This window comes from Pan paniscus, chromosome X (genome assembly GCF_029289425.2).
Source record: "Pan paniscus chromosome X, NHGRI_mPanPan1-v2.0_pri, whole genome shotgun sequence".
NCBI classification, from domain to species: domain Eukaryota; kingdom Metazoa; phylum Chordata; class Mammalia; order Primates; family Hominidae; genus Pan; species Pan paniscus.
This window is the reverse complement of record NC_073272.2, coordinates 38,805,965-38,820,938: the sequence shown is the minus strand read 5'-3', so window position 1 is coordinate 38,820,938 and position 14,974 is coordinate 38,805,965. Positions and strand designations below refer to the sequence as shown.

General features: G+C 37.9%; 1 protein-coding gene across 1 annotated transcript in view; it reads left to right on the top strand.

Annotated features, from left to right (window-relative positions):
* LOC117977530 (lanC-like protein 3) overlaps positions 1–14,974 on the top strand; it is a 291,833-nt gene that overhangs the window by 4,292 nt on the left and 272,567 nt on the right. The gene's annotated exons all lie outside the window — the stretch shown is intronic.

Genomic DNA, 14,974 nt, shown 5'->3' with positions numbered 1-14,974 from the left:
GAGACAGTAATAGTTGTGTGACTCCTGGCAATTGAATTTTAAAAATCTTCAAAATATGTCATGTAACTGATTCTGTTTCTCACTTTGTGTTGGCTACTAGGGACTGTATGGCTAGAATTGTGGTCCATATAAGCTAGCGTACAGTACCTTAGCAGATCTATATTTATGTGTAGACATTTCCCCTGGGTTTATCTAATTTGTTTCTTCCTTAGTTTACCCTTTTCTAGGTTCTTTTCTTTTTATTTGATTTTGTTGTTTGTATTTATGTTTACAAGGTTCAGATATAAGAAAAAGATGTATGTGTATGTGGCAAGAGACAGAGAATCCCTCTCTCCAGGCATGTATTTTCACTTAACTTGGCCTTCCTGGAGTAGCTCCAAGGATTTCTTAGGCAGATATCCTTAAGCAATGGGGCATTGAAGTCTCAAGAAATCATGCCATAAAAACTTATATTGGGTCCATTCGGCTTTCCACTGATTGGGGGAAATGTAGCAGACAATGGCAGAGGGATTCGGGGGAGACCTAGGATCTCAGTTAAAATAATAACTCTGCCACTGAGTGATCTTGGACAGAGTCTTGTTCTTTCCCCCAGGCTGGAGTGCAGTGCGCGCTATCTGGGCTCACTGCAAGCTCCGCCTCCCGGGTTCACGCCATTCTCCTGCCTCAGCCTCCCAAGTAGCTGGGACTACAGGCCCCTGCCACCGTGCCCGGCTAATTTTTTGCATTTTTAGTAGAGACGGGGTTTCACGGTGTTAGCCAGGATGGTCTCGATCTCCTGACCTCGTGATCCACCCGCCGCGGCCTCCCAAAGTGGGAAAAATATTTTAATATCGTTGAGCCTCAATTTCCTCACCTGTAAATTGATTAATAAGAGCTTCTTTGTTGACTTGTTCTGGTTTTCTTTCATTCATTCAGTAAATGTCAGGTTTCTACACGGTGTGAGGCAACTTACTAGATTCTTGGGTTCAGTAGTGAACAAAAAATATAACTCTGTTGGTGAAGAAAAAAAATAACATCAATCATTTTAGGTAAGTGGTCTTAAGGATGTAATCAGGAACTAACTGAGGACAGGTGGGAAAGGGGAGGGCTGCTGTTTGGTAGGAAAGCTTCTCTGTGGAGGCAGCGTCCTGGCTTATCACTAGAGCATGGGAACCAAGTGGCTGCTCTAAGAACAGGCATTCCAGGAAGAGGGCAAGAGCCCCTAAGGTAGGAAATGACTTGGATATTTCAAAGAAATAGAAGGAGGCTAGCATGGCTGGAGCAGAGAGAGAGCAGGGGATAGAGGAGTTTGAAACCATGGAAGGAGACATGAGCAGGGTAAAATTAGATCCTGGAGGCCCAAGTTAGTCAAAAGTTAGGAGTCTGCATTTGTTTCGTGTTTAAAGGAGGAAAAATCTTGATCTGACTTACCTTTTAGAAAGATCGCCCTGGTTTTCTGTATTAAGAGTGGATTGAAAATATTAAGAATGATAACAAGGGGGACTGGTTGTGGGGGGTTTAAACCCCTTTTGTGCCAAGGCCTCTTCTTAGAATAATATTTTTAAATGCATAAAATAAAACACACAGAATTACAAAGGAAGTCAATTATATTGCAACGCCGTTACCAAAACATTTTTAAAATGTGTGAGCAGTAGCGTATGTGCTCCTTTATCAACACATTAAATAAGATTTTACAGCAGGCTAAAGGATGATACTTTTGAAACAGTGATGAGAGTCAATGATATTTTGAGATACCCTCCACAGCTGCAGTGTGGTACGCATATATCTGTGATTTCTGTAGGTGACAAAGTCACAAGTACAACTAGTGGTTTGTGGTTTATGTTTGTAATGAAATGCTAAATTGTTTAAGTAAGCTGGGAAACATGTAGATGTGATTTTATTTCCCCAGCCAAAGGAAACTGGTTTGGAAGTTGCTGTGATGACCAGTCCTAGATATAGTACCTAGCACAGTGCTTGGCACATAGTAGCTGCTAAATGGAATCAATGGTCGCCTTTTTCGCTACTACTAACAGAAAACCTAAGGTAATTCTGAATATCAGATAGAAAATGATACTTAATATGACGTATCTATCTTCCTGCTGTGATTTGAAAACAACAACAACAACAACAACAAATTATTGCAAAGTTGTTAATTGGGTCTTTGGCTCATTTCTAAGGCAGGTGGTTGGCAGCTGTATAAGGGGCAATGCTTTTAGCTGTAAATAACAAAATGCCCAATAAAAAGTCATCTAAATAATGAGAACATTTATTACCTCACTTAGCAAGGAGTGGAAAACTAGGCCACTCCAGGATTGTTTCAGCAACTCAGGAGAGTTATCCAAATCCAAGCTCTTTCCAGGCGTTTTCTCTGCTATTCTCAGTGTTTGAGCTGTTTCACCTTTCAATGTTGTAAGATGGCTGCTGTAATTCATTGTTCCCCTAACTGAAGTACTAATCGTACACTAATCGTGTTCCCCTAACTGAAGTAGTGAGGGAAAGTCTGAGGCTTTTTTCCCCTGCATCTTTTTCTAATGTCATGTAGAACACTCTGTCCTAGAAGAATTTCCCTGCTGACTCATTGCCCAGCACTTGGTCATTAGTCAGTTCTAGTTTCAGGGAGGCTGGGAAGGCTAGTGTTTTTATTTTTAACCTCTATCATTGGACACAGGTTCTGATATGAAAAAAGGAAGAAGGAAATGGCTATTGGGTTGTTACCAAAGCATCTGCCCTTTGGCATCCCTTGGCAAGGTCTGTCTTGTGACCTCCTTTATCCATTCGCTTTTCCTTCCTTTGGTGTTTCTCTTCCCTTTCCCAGGTCACCTCCATGCGTCATGACACCTGTAAGGTATCTTGTTTTTGCTGTCAGCTAGCTGCCAATTAAATGAAAGCTAAGATATTAACTATTAATTAAGATTTAAACTAGTAAAGTTTGGGGAGTATATTTTATGGCAGCAACTGCATTTTTCCTAGTTTTTCTTAAAAATTATTTCTCTCATCAAAGATCTAAAACAAAATGAGTCTTTAAATTGTTTATTTAAAATTTATTTTAAAAGTTAACTTTTTTCTTTTTTTAGAAGTCTATTCCATAAAATACCTATATTTTATCCACTTATACAAATTATCATATTATACATATATTATACAGCTTACTTTCTTGCTTAATGTACATTGGGCATCTTTGCATATTGTATAGAGATGTAACATTCTTTATACTCATTCCATTTAATGGTTATACTATAATTTAACCCTTATTGATGGACATTTAGGTTGACTCATTTCTTCTTTTTTGCTATCACAAATAAATAGTGCCATAAATAATATACATGCATATACATATACAGTAGTCTCCCTGTATCTGCCAGGGATGTGTTCCAAGACCCCCAGTGGATGCCTGAAACCATGGATAGTAACAAACGCTATATATACTGCTTTTTCGATTTGATACCCAAGACGCCTAGAGACTCCTACTAAGTGACGAAGGGGCAGGTGGTTTACAGAGTAAAATGCGTACATGTAATATATATGTGTGTATACACACATATATATGTCTTTCTATATTTGTATTTTTGCCTGCTTTTGCATGTATCTATGTAGGATAAATTTTTAAAACACAATTGATGGGTCAAAGTTCACATGTATTTTTTATTTGATAGAGGATTATGAAATTGCTCTCCAAAAATGTTCCATCAATTTCTATTCTCTCCACCAGCATTTGGGAGTGCCTGTGTTCTCACTGGGTTTCTTCAGAGTTTTTAATATATGCCAAACTGATGAGCAGAAAATTAGGATGGAGGTTTCCAGGGTAGAAACTGAGTGTCCTTACTATTCCTTTCAACTTTTACCAAACAAAATGCATGTGTAGGATTTCATTCAGTCTTTGGATTTGAGCGGTCCCCATTTTTCAGGCAGGTGTGTGTTGCATACTGCCTAAGTAAACCCTGAAGTTTGGCTTGAAATGGCAGCAGGATTGGGCAAGCTGGATTTTTGTAGGCTGGGTTCAATTCCTAATTGCCTGATTACAGATCTACCAGAAAGCAGGCACGTCTATGGGCTACAGCTTAGACCCTTTGTTATCCATGACCCAGAACCCAGTGAATGATGAAATGATGTAATACGAACTGACAATGATTGATCACTTATTTCCACACACTGTTGTAGGCATTTTTCATGTATTATGCCACTTTTCAAAATGTAGCTAAGTGTAATTTTGTTAAAATTTTATTATTTGTAATTGACAATAATTGTATATATTTATGGGATACAGTGTGATGTTTTGATAGATGTGTACATTGTGGAATGAGCAAATCAGGCTAATTAATGTATCCATCACCTGGCATACTTATCATTTCTTTGTGGTGAGAACATTTAAAATCCACTTTTAGCAACTTTGAAGTATAGAATACATTATTATTAACTATAGTCACCTTGCTGTGCAGTAAATCATCGGAACTTATTCCTCCTGTGTAACTGAAACTTTGTACCCTTTTACCAACTTCTACCCTTTCCCTGCCCATCTTCCCCCAACCACCTCCATCTTCTGGCAATTACCATTCTACTCTCACCTTCTATGAGTTAGACGTTTTTAGATTCTACATATATGTCACTTAATACTACCAATAACCTTATAACATAGGCACCATTATTATCGCCATCATATCCAGTAGGGAAACTGAGGCACGGAGAGGTTGAGAAACTTGTTCCAAATCACACAGCAAGTCAGTGGCAGAGATGGGGTTCCATCTTCCCCAGGCTGGTTGCCAAATCTGTGATTTCAGTTGGTGATCCTCATATTTTAGTGTGCATACAAACCCCATGGATCTTGTTAAAAATCAGCTTTTAGCTCAGTGGGTTTGGAGTGTACCCCAGGATTCTGCATCTCTACTGAGCTTCAGGTGATGCTGCTCTTGCTGGTTTACAGAGCAAACTTGAGCACAACACTCTGAATTACAATTTTTCCCCAATGTTGTGGGGTTGCCTGTTAACAAATGTAACCGAGTCCACAAACATCATAATTTTCATCATTTTTTCTTGTACTGAAGATGACTTCTTCCATAGGTGCAAGAATACCAGCTCTCTGGTTTGTAGGTTATACTGAAGGAAAGAGTCACTTCCTGGTCCATCTCCTTGCAGGTTTAAGGAATCTGCTGACATCTATTGAATGAATGAGCAAATGCATGGATTTCTTTTTCCTAATAGATGTAATTTTTCACTGTATACAGCAAGTTTTTAGAATTCCTTTAAAGGCCCAAACAAACCACATCCCAGCAGTTTTAAATTATTTCATCATAATTCAAGAGACACTTTATTACATCATTCCCAAACAGAAAACATGAGCCTGATAATCATGATACCACTCCTATTTTAGTCATTCAATTGATTTTTACCTGCATCACATAAAGCAGTTTCTCTTCCAACTCTAAATTAATTTAAATAAAAAATGATCATTTTCTTCTTGATTTTCTAATCACAATGATTTAACAGACCTACTCAAAATAATCCAAAAAGCTTTAGATACATTTTATTTATATCTTTTCATCTGTTAATATACATTCCACTAAAACCCAAACTTATTTGTATTATATTTAAAGAGAACATAGTTCATAATTTTTATTAGAGCAAATGGAAAAATAAACATAGTAAAAATTCTTTTAAATGAACTTAATTATTTATTTTGCCAATACTTAAACTCCCAGTGCTCTATAAGGAGATTGTTTTAATGGAATTTTATTAAATGTATTGGCCTTTGAATGTGAAAATGACAGATTATATAAATTTCTTACTAACTTATCTAATTACACTTTTGCTGGTTAATTTGGTAAATGATGTTTGTCATGTGATTGGCTGCAACACAATATACAATGGATTTCCTTCAAGTGACAGGACGGTCCTGTAGTATCCCCACATGGTCATGGTCTCTAGGTAAACTGGTCCAACAGTTCATGATGTGTCCAAGTCTTTCTTTTCATGATTCAACTTTACAAGTTCATCTCTGACCACCAGTCAAGTACCATGTCTTGATTGTTTGGTTTGTCTCATAAAAAAAAGTTGTCCTCATTATACACACACACGCACACAGATATATGTATGCATGTGGATATAAGATACACACACATGCACACGTCACTAAACTCTTCCTAATTATTTTCTTTATGGTTTTAGTTACTAGGGAAACCTACCAAGATAACAGGCCCATTATTCTTGGGGTGCTAGCCACTTGAACAAACTGAATTTTCAAGAAGTATTTGATCTTTCTTTTTGCAAGATGAATAAAGGAGTGTTTTGTGTAAAATCAGATTTTCCTTTCTGAATAGCCTTAACCATTCACCAAACCAGAGAAATGAATGACTTCGGCCCGTTAATGTGTGAGTATGGCTATCTGGGTCATAAAGAAGCGGTTTTTCAGATGAGAGACAAAGTCTTACAGACTTCATTGGTGAGAACATCATCTAAATGAGAGGTGGCAAAACAAATATTGGTTATGGCATTATGTGCAGTTAGCTGTTACGGTGCCCATCTGCTGACTGCATTGCTTTGTGCGGAATGGATTCCCCATGCTCAGTGGTGTGTTGAAATCTGGTGTCTATGGCAACAAAAGCATCACCAATCTCAAAGCAAGCACTGTCGGGACCAGCTGAATCTCTGTTTACACAATGAGTTTAGGAAGAAGACACATTTCTAACAGACTTTACAGCTATCCGAGGCTAAAGAGATCCAGTGTCCAATCAGAAACAATATATTGTCCTTATGCATATATAATTAACATAATCTTGCTTTTTAAATTTTTTTTTCTTGTGAAGCAAAGAGAATTGCATATTTATTACAAATTGCAATTGTTGAAATAGGCTGGACTCTCAATGAAGACATTAAAGCATGATGGTTAAGAACAGCCTTTTCAGATTCAGGTAGTCTTGGGATTGTTGGACTCCACTGCAATATCTGGTTGACTTTAAGCAAGTTACTTAGCATCCCTGAGGCTTAATTTCTTCACCAACAAAATGCAATTCAAGCAGCACCTACCTCACAGGTGTGCTAGGAAGGGCCACTGAGAATGTGTGGTAACATGCTTGGCAGAGGATGCTCCCGGGCATAGACTACGAATTCCCTATGTCAGCCATGATTTTGAGTATTGGTGGGCTTCAGCATAGGGCGATGAGACAGTGTAACTGCATTTACACTGAGATGGAGTACTCCACCAAATGTCAGTATCTGTGATTCTTTTTTCTTGAATCTATCTGACAACTATAAACCCTCCTTCAACCTACTACTTGGTGAAGACAGTGGCTGCCAGTGTTCTGGATATTGATTCTGAGTATTGGTGTGCTTTAGCGTAGGGTGCTAAAGCACTCTACATTGACTAAATAGCATATGTATTCTTTTGGATGTTCAGCCAATCTGTCTTATATTCCCTGTGGTGGCATTCAGAGCTGCTATGTCCTGGATGGCAACAGCAAAGCTTTGAGATTTTCACACAGAGGCCTTAAAGGGCTGGAGGGAAGCCCTCTGCTCTGCCATGCAGGAGATTAAGCTGAGCTGCTCAGGCAGATTATATGTCAAAGTCAATTGAGTGGGCATCACCCCTAAAACAAGAACTTGTGTGAATTACTCTGCACTTCCTCCAGGGAAAGGGCTGTTTTCTCTTTTAAAAACTGTAGGATCTTTGCAGTGTTATAAGAATTGGCTTTCCTGTCTCTCTGATTTGTGCTCCTTGGAGTAAATCACTTGATTGGCTTGAAGATGCTATAAATTGCCATGCAGGTGATGTTGGAATATTTGCTTCTTGCTCTGTTCCCCACTCCAACTCCCTATTCTGAGTGGTGGATTCAGTGAGCTATATTTTGCTCTTAGGTTCTCTTCTTTGTTTCTAGAGATAATTCGCTTACATAGCACTAATTCAGAATTTCAGAGGAATTTCAATAGTTGTGACACTGTCAAAGTGACAACTTAAAATAAGTTATCCTCAGCAAATGTTCCAGATCATGTACATATAGTGGCTTGTTTCAAAAAGGATTAATACAGTTAAGGATTCTTTCAAGTGTTTCTTCAGCTTCTGGGCTCAGAAATAATTTTTTTCATGCATTAATGCACTTCTCTATTAGTATTTGAAAGCTACGTGGCATAGACTCACTGTCAGTTTTACAAACTTAAATCTGCACTTCACTCTTTCATTCCTAGCTCCTATTTATATTCATTTATCACATAATGCTCTTTATATTAACAACTATGCTACTTTAATAATAAAGCTATAATTATGACTTTCCCCTATCCCTAATCAGGGGTGGGTGTGTCATGTATATTGATTAGCTCTGCTTATGATCTTTGATACCACACCAACTGGGTTCTAAGTCTTGGCTTTATTCTCCGTGTGGGTCTGTTATTTATTTATTTATTTTTTCTGATGCAAGTGTTTCTTACACCTGCAATACATTCAAATCCCTTGACGGCTTGTTAAAATACACATGGCTGGGCTCCACTCCCCAAGTTTCTGGAGATGGACCTGAGAATTTTCACTTTTAACAAGTTCCCAGTGATGCTGCAGCTGTTGCTGGTCTGGGGAATACATTTCAAGAATGAATTTCTTAGACTATACCCTTAACCTTGGCCAAACATCTCTGAAATGTGGGAACTAGGTGAGGGCATATGGCAGCAGTACCATAAACTTATCACCACCGGAAAATAAATCAAAGGATAAGACTTACTGTGTGACAGGCACTAAGATAAGCATATTTTCTTCATTTTACAGGTGAGAAAATTGTGACTTAGAGAGGTTTAGTAACTTGCCTATCATCACACAGCTAGTAAAGTAGTAGAACCCACATTTGTCTGACTATATAACTTCTTAATTTCTATAGATTTAAGTCAGGTAATCTGTCTGCATGTTTTTCTACTAAAGCACACACTTCCAAGAGGATCTTGGGCTTGCACCCCAAGATGTTTGGAAGAATAACCTGAACTCAACTCAACACTAGAAAGGTTCAGGAATTAGAGGTTCTAGGCATCTCTGGTGGTAGTGGGGGTGTGGGTCATGTATGAAAACAGAATTAGTTGCAAGTTTGATAAACAGTGGTTAGACTCCCAGATACTTTCCCAAATCTGAGCAACCATATGATAGTCTTAGGCCAGATTTCCCAAAAGTTGAACCTGAGATGTGGATTCATATGGAATTGTTTATTAAGGAGGTGTTCCAAGGAGAAACCAGTATGAGAATGGGGAAAGTAGGAAGCAGTGAATGGAAGGAAATGAAGCAAGAGTGGGATCTTAGGCTAAATTCCAGCCTCTGTCTCATCTTGTAGGGAAGCTCTAGAGTGTATATTACACTCTAGGCTAGAGGTACACTGTTGTACCAGTAATGAGCTCCAGCTGGTGGTGGGGGGGTATATACATTTTCAGGTACTACAGACTCTCTTGGCATGCTGCTGAAGTTGTACTTGTAGCCCAAAAGTAGGGCTCTAAAGAAGCCTGCAGGTGAGAGTTGTTAGAAGCAAAGCATATGGACATAGGGGGATGGATTCAAAGAACTGATGAAGAAGCATCTGAGAAGGTTTGATAGGGAAACCTGCAGTTCCTCCACCTGGGCCCTCCACACCTTAGTAGAAGCCCTGAGATTCACTTTTTTGACAGATTGAATTAGAGAAACTCAGCTTTGAGGCCCAAGGTACAATCAAGGGCAGAGATGTGGTACTTCACTGAAAGCAGAATGACCTGAAAGTTTACATGCTGAATTGTGGGCGCCTCCCTCCTGCACACACATTTAGTTAACCTCTTCCTGAAATCCACATCCAGAACATTGGCAGCCACTGCCTCCAACAAGCAGTTGGTTGAAGGAGGATATATGGTTGTCAGATACATTCAAGAAAAAGAACGACAGATACTGACATTTGGAGGAGTACTCCATCCCAGTGTAAATGCAGGTACACTGTCTCATCGCCCTCTGCTGAAAGCCCATCAACTAGCTAGCCCTTTCCCATACCCAGAATTGCCAGTGAGCTTTTTAGGGTGAAACTGTTAAATAGGAACTGTCATTCAAAAGACATTTGAGGAACGTGTCTGATTTAAAAGGCAGTGATGGTAACAAAATATACAAATAGGAAAGCCAATCTTGGAGGAAACAGATGATACTACATAAGAAAATTTCCCAAATGCCCAAATCTATAATTAATATTGTCAGAGAGGAAAGTAATCACATGTCTGAAATGAAAGCAGGATATTATTGAAAGGAATATTGAGAGAACAGAAAAGAACTCTTAGAAATTAAAAAATATGATAGCAGAAATTAAAATAATTAAATGCAAAAATGAGAATATTAAGTTGAATAAATGTCTCTGAAAGTTCAACCAAAAGACAATGAGATTGATAATAAGAGAAAAGATTAGAGAAGTCCAACCTCTGTCTAGTAGTCGGTCCCAATTAAAAGAGAGCAAAGTGAAAGAGGAAAATTATGAAAAAAAGCAAGAATATTTTTTATAAGTGAAATACATGAGTTGCCAGATTTAAGAGACCCACCAGCATATTCAATGGAAAAACAATAAAGAAGAGATCCTAAAAACTTCCAAAAAGAAAAAAAAAAAACAAAAACCTGGTTCCATACAAGGATTAGCACTGGACTTTTCATAGCAACTTAGAAATTTAAAAGACAATGAAGCAAGGTCTCCAAAATTCATAGAGAAAATTCTTAACTAGAATTCCATAGCAGCCAAAGTTATCAATCAAAGTGTGAAAGTAGAAAACATATCTTTAGATATGCAGGGTCTCCAAAAAGATACCCTTTTTGTAGTTTGTCAAAAAGAGGGAATGAACCAAAACATTGGAAAATATGGGATCACAAAACCTGAGGCCCCAATACCAGTGGGGCCACAGGGAACTTCCAGGGTGGTGGTAAAAGGACAGTCCAGGATCACAGCTGGGTATTAATACCAAGGGGAGAAAAAGGAGACAAAAGTAGGACTAATTGCACATGATATTGCTCAATGAATATTGATTTAGTCAAATAATGTGATACTATTATTTTGGGTAGGTAAGAAAGGAGAAGTATGTATGGAGAGATCATAAAAAAGCTAAAGTTTCATCTTCCATGTTAGCAGATTAACAGATAATGCCTAAATGAACAAATAAAGAAATAGTTGTATAAGGATGTCATTTTTAAAATATGGAGATAAGTTGCTAGAAAAATACACAGATAAAAGTGTTTTAATTTTTTGCCTCAAAGGAGTTGATACACGGGTGGGAATAGGTGGGGGTAGGAGCCTGCTATTATTTTGAAGAGCTCTTGACTTTTAAAGCAATGCACATGTATTTCTTTGAGAAATATAAACATCAAGAAAATAAATGAGGACACCTTAACTGACTTTACCCGTGCTTTTTGGCTTTTATCCACACTCTGTTTTGTTCTTCACATTTACCCTCTTCAATGATTAAACAGCGTTCTTAGAGAACATTTATGGAATGCCATCTAATAACAGAAATGATGTGGTCATTTATAGATAAATTTTGTCAACAAACATTTCCTCATCAAAGATATAGCTTGATATATCCGTTATATTCTTATAAGCCATACTAAATTAAGATTTAATGATGATGTTTTATTAGTAGAAGAAAGAGTTGAATAGCTCTGTGTTGATTCAAATCTTCATATGGTTTAATGTACACAGTTGTGCCTTCCCTAGTAAAGTATTGAGTTAGAAATGAGGATTGGAACTACATTAAACTTCTACCTAGGGAAAAGGGGTACGGGGATAGGGCCCAGTTAAAATAATTAAAAGTGAAAAGATAGATGATTCGAATACAATAAAGACTGGTTGAACCATTTACCTAAAGCAGAGCAAGAATAACAGTTTTTCATGGCAGTGGCTCTAAGATGCTCCAAGATCCTAAAATGCTTCCAAGTCATTGCAACCAAGAGAAACTAATAATTATATAGACCATTAAGTTGCTAAGTGCATTTTACATAAGCTGTCCTATTTAATTCTTGCAATATCTCTTCAAGTTGGATATTATTACCACATTCATTTTCAGAATAGAAAATAGAAAACATTGCAGAGAGGTTAAGTAGCTTTCCAAAGGTTATATGGTTAAGAAGTAGGATAATGATAACATTTGTTGCCCAAGCAGGATACTTTTGACAGGCACCAACCAGTGGGGAATCTAACAACAGATACAACCCAAGATTTACCTGTGGGACTTATGGCCCCCAATTAATAAGACATTGAGCCTCGTCCAGAACTCAAGTTGTTTTCCAAAGTTGTGAACTTTCTGCTGTCTTGGGCTGGTGGTACTAATAGTGTTAAACAAAATTCCCCATTACCTAATTATACCTATAAATGTTGACTGAATGGCAATTGTTTTTGTTTGTTGAGGGAACTTTCATGGGAGTGGGCAGAGCTTCTAAACCAGTCTTAGGGATTCAGGACTGAATTAGTTGCTTACTCTCACCCTAGACTCACCAAAGTAGCTTGAAAATTTGTAGAGAGAAGGTGTCTGGGAGGCATTCAGGTACAGGTAAGAAGTCCTGAATAGAACATATTGAAAGGACTGGTAGTGCGATGCTGGAGACAAGCATGGATGGTTAAGTACGTGGAGTGAAATTAGATGGCAAGTTGTGAAATAAACCACAAAGCAAAAAGTTTCTAACAAATTTGTTCCCTGAGTTTCTTCTGCTATTTTTCTCACAAGCCGTTTTTATAATTTTCTTGCTCCCTTTTCCCTGGCATTTCTGGCTGCCCTTTTGGGTGTATTGCTCACTGCACGTACAGAATCACTTTTGTTTTCGTCTTACATGTTTCCTAGGGAGCCTTTAAATGAGGCAACTCCAAACTCTTAATTGCCACTGCCTTTTTACTACTACAGAGCAGAATGACAGGCACCTTCCTGGCAAACAATATGCTCAATACATATTTGCAGAAGGAAGGAAGGAATACAGATGACATGTTTTTAATTTTATGAAACCAAATAACCCCCTTTGAGGCTCAAGTGTAAAAATCTAAAGAAAGGACAACCTACATTTTAAAACTAGCTCTTTACATGCTTCTGCTTAAATGTGTTTTCACTTTTATGGATCTGACAGCAGAGCCACTTAGGATTAAGTATTTGATGGACAGGATACTTGGTTGGTCATTAATATTGTCCTATTTTCACTCACAATCTGCCTTTTGACAGCCAAAAGATGGTAAAATTCTACCACTTGTACATTATAAAATGGGAAGTATGCCTAGCTTGTGACAGTTAAGAAAATAGAAAAAAATATTTATACAGCATTTTATATTTCCCCGTGGTCTTTAGCTCTTTGTGTATTCTAGTTACTGTGTGCTATTATTTTCTTTCAGATAGAAGAACCCTTAGATTTTTTTACAAGGCAAGATTTTTAGCAATGATTTCTAACAGCCTTCATTTATTGGGGAATGTCATTATTTTGCCTTCACTTTTAAATGATAGTTTTGCTTATACAATATTCTTGGTTGATAAACTTTTCCCCCCTTTCAGCACTTTGAATATCCCAACTGCTTTCTGGCCTCCATTGTTTCAGATGAGAAGTTGGTTTATGTTCTTAATGTGGTTCCCTTCTGTGTTGAATCATGTCTTTTTCAAAAATTCAACTATGGCATGTCTAGGGATAGATCTGTGTGTATATGTGTGGTGTTTTTTGTTTTTTTTTTTTTTTGGACAGAGTCTTGCTCTGTCGCCTAGGCTGGAGTGCAGTGGCATGATCTGGGCTCACTGCAACCTCTGGCTCCCGGGTTTAAGCGATTCTCGTGCCTCAGGCTCCCGAATAGCTGGGATTATAGGTGCCCGCCACTACGCCCGGCTAATTTTTGTATTTTTAGTAGAGACGGGGTTTTGCCATGTTGGCCAGGCTGGTTTCAAACTCCTGACCTCAGGTGATCTGCCTTCCTCGGCCTCCCAAAGTGCTGGGATTACAGGCATGAGCCACCATGCCCAGCCATATCTGTGTGTTTTTGAAAATGGGATTTGGTTGATCAGGTTAGGTGAGACTGTTTTTCATTAAATTTGGGAGGTTTTCACACATTGTTTCTTCAAAAACCTTTTCTTCCCTTCTTTCTCACTCCTCTCATTCTAGGACTCCAATTATTCATATATTGGTTGGTGCGCTTGATGTATTCCACTGGTCTGTGAGTCTCCATTCAGTTTTCTCTAGAGATTTACCTTCGACTTCATGGATTCTTTCTTTGCTAGTTCCAATCTGCTTTTAAGCCTCTCTAGTGAAATTTTTCCATTTTAGTTATTGTACTTTTGTACTCCAGAATTTTTTCATTTTCTGTATCTTTATTCTCTATTTGACAACTCATTGTCTTAGTACTTTTCATTTAATCTTTAAATATGTTTCCTTAGTTTTGAATATATGTATAAAAGTTGGTTTGACATTTTTGTCTTCTAAGTCTAATATCTCAGCTCCTTCAGGGATAGTTTTCATTTAATGCTTTATTTCCTGTGTACAAGTCAGTTTCTTCATGTCTTATAATTGTTTTTTAGAAGTGGACATTTTTGGTACTGTATTATAGCAGCTACAGTTTCTGCCCAGATTCATTCTGTAGGGTCTGTCTCTCTTCTAGTGTGTAGCTACTAATGTTTCTACTCATTTTGTTTAAGTCTTATTTTTTTATTTTTAAACCTGGATACCTAGAGGTTTCCCTTCTGTCAGTACAGTATCCCACCCTTATGACTACATCTAACCTTAATTACCTCCATAAAGGCCCTGTCTCCAAATATAGTCACATTCAAAGTTCAGGAAGTTTACAAATCTGCCTTGGCTTTTACTTTCTGGATACACAAGGCTTCACATGTAGCCAGGGACACGTTGCTAGCTAGGGCAATCTCTGGACTTTCCTGAGTGAATATAGCCTTTCATAACAGTTGGGATATATGGGAGCTTCTTAAAGTTCACTATGGCTGTCTTATTGCTGGATCTCTCTGTTAAATTTACAGCTGACTTTCTTATCTGTAGCTCACCCCAACTCATATTGCAACCCCAATTTAGCTGTGATGT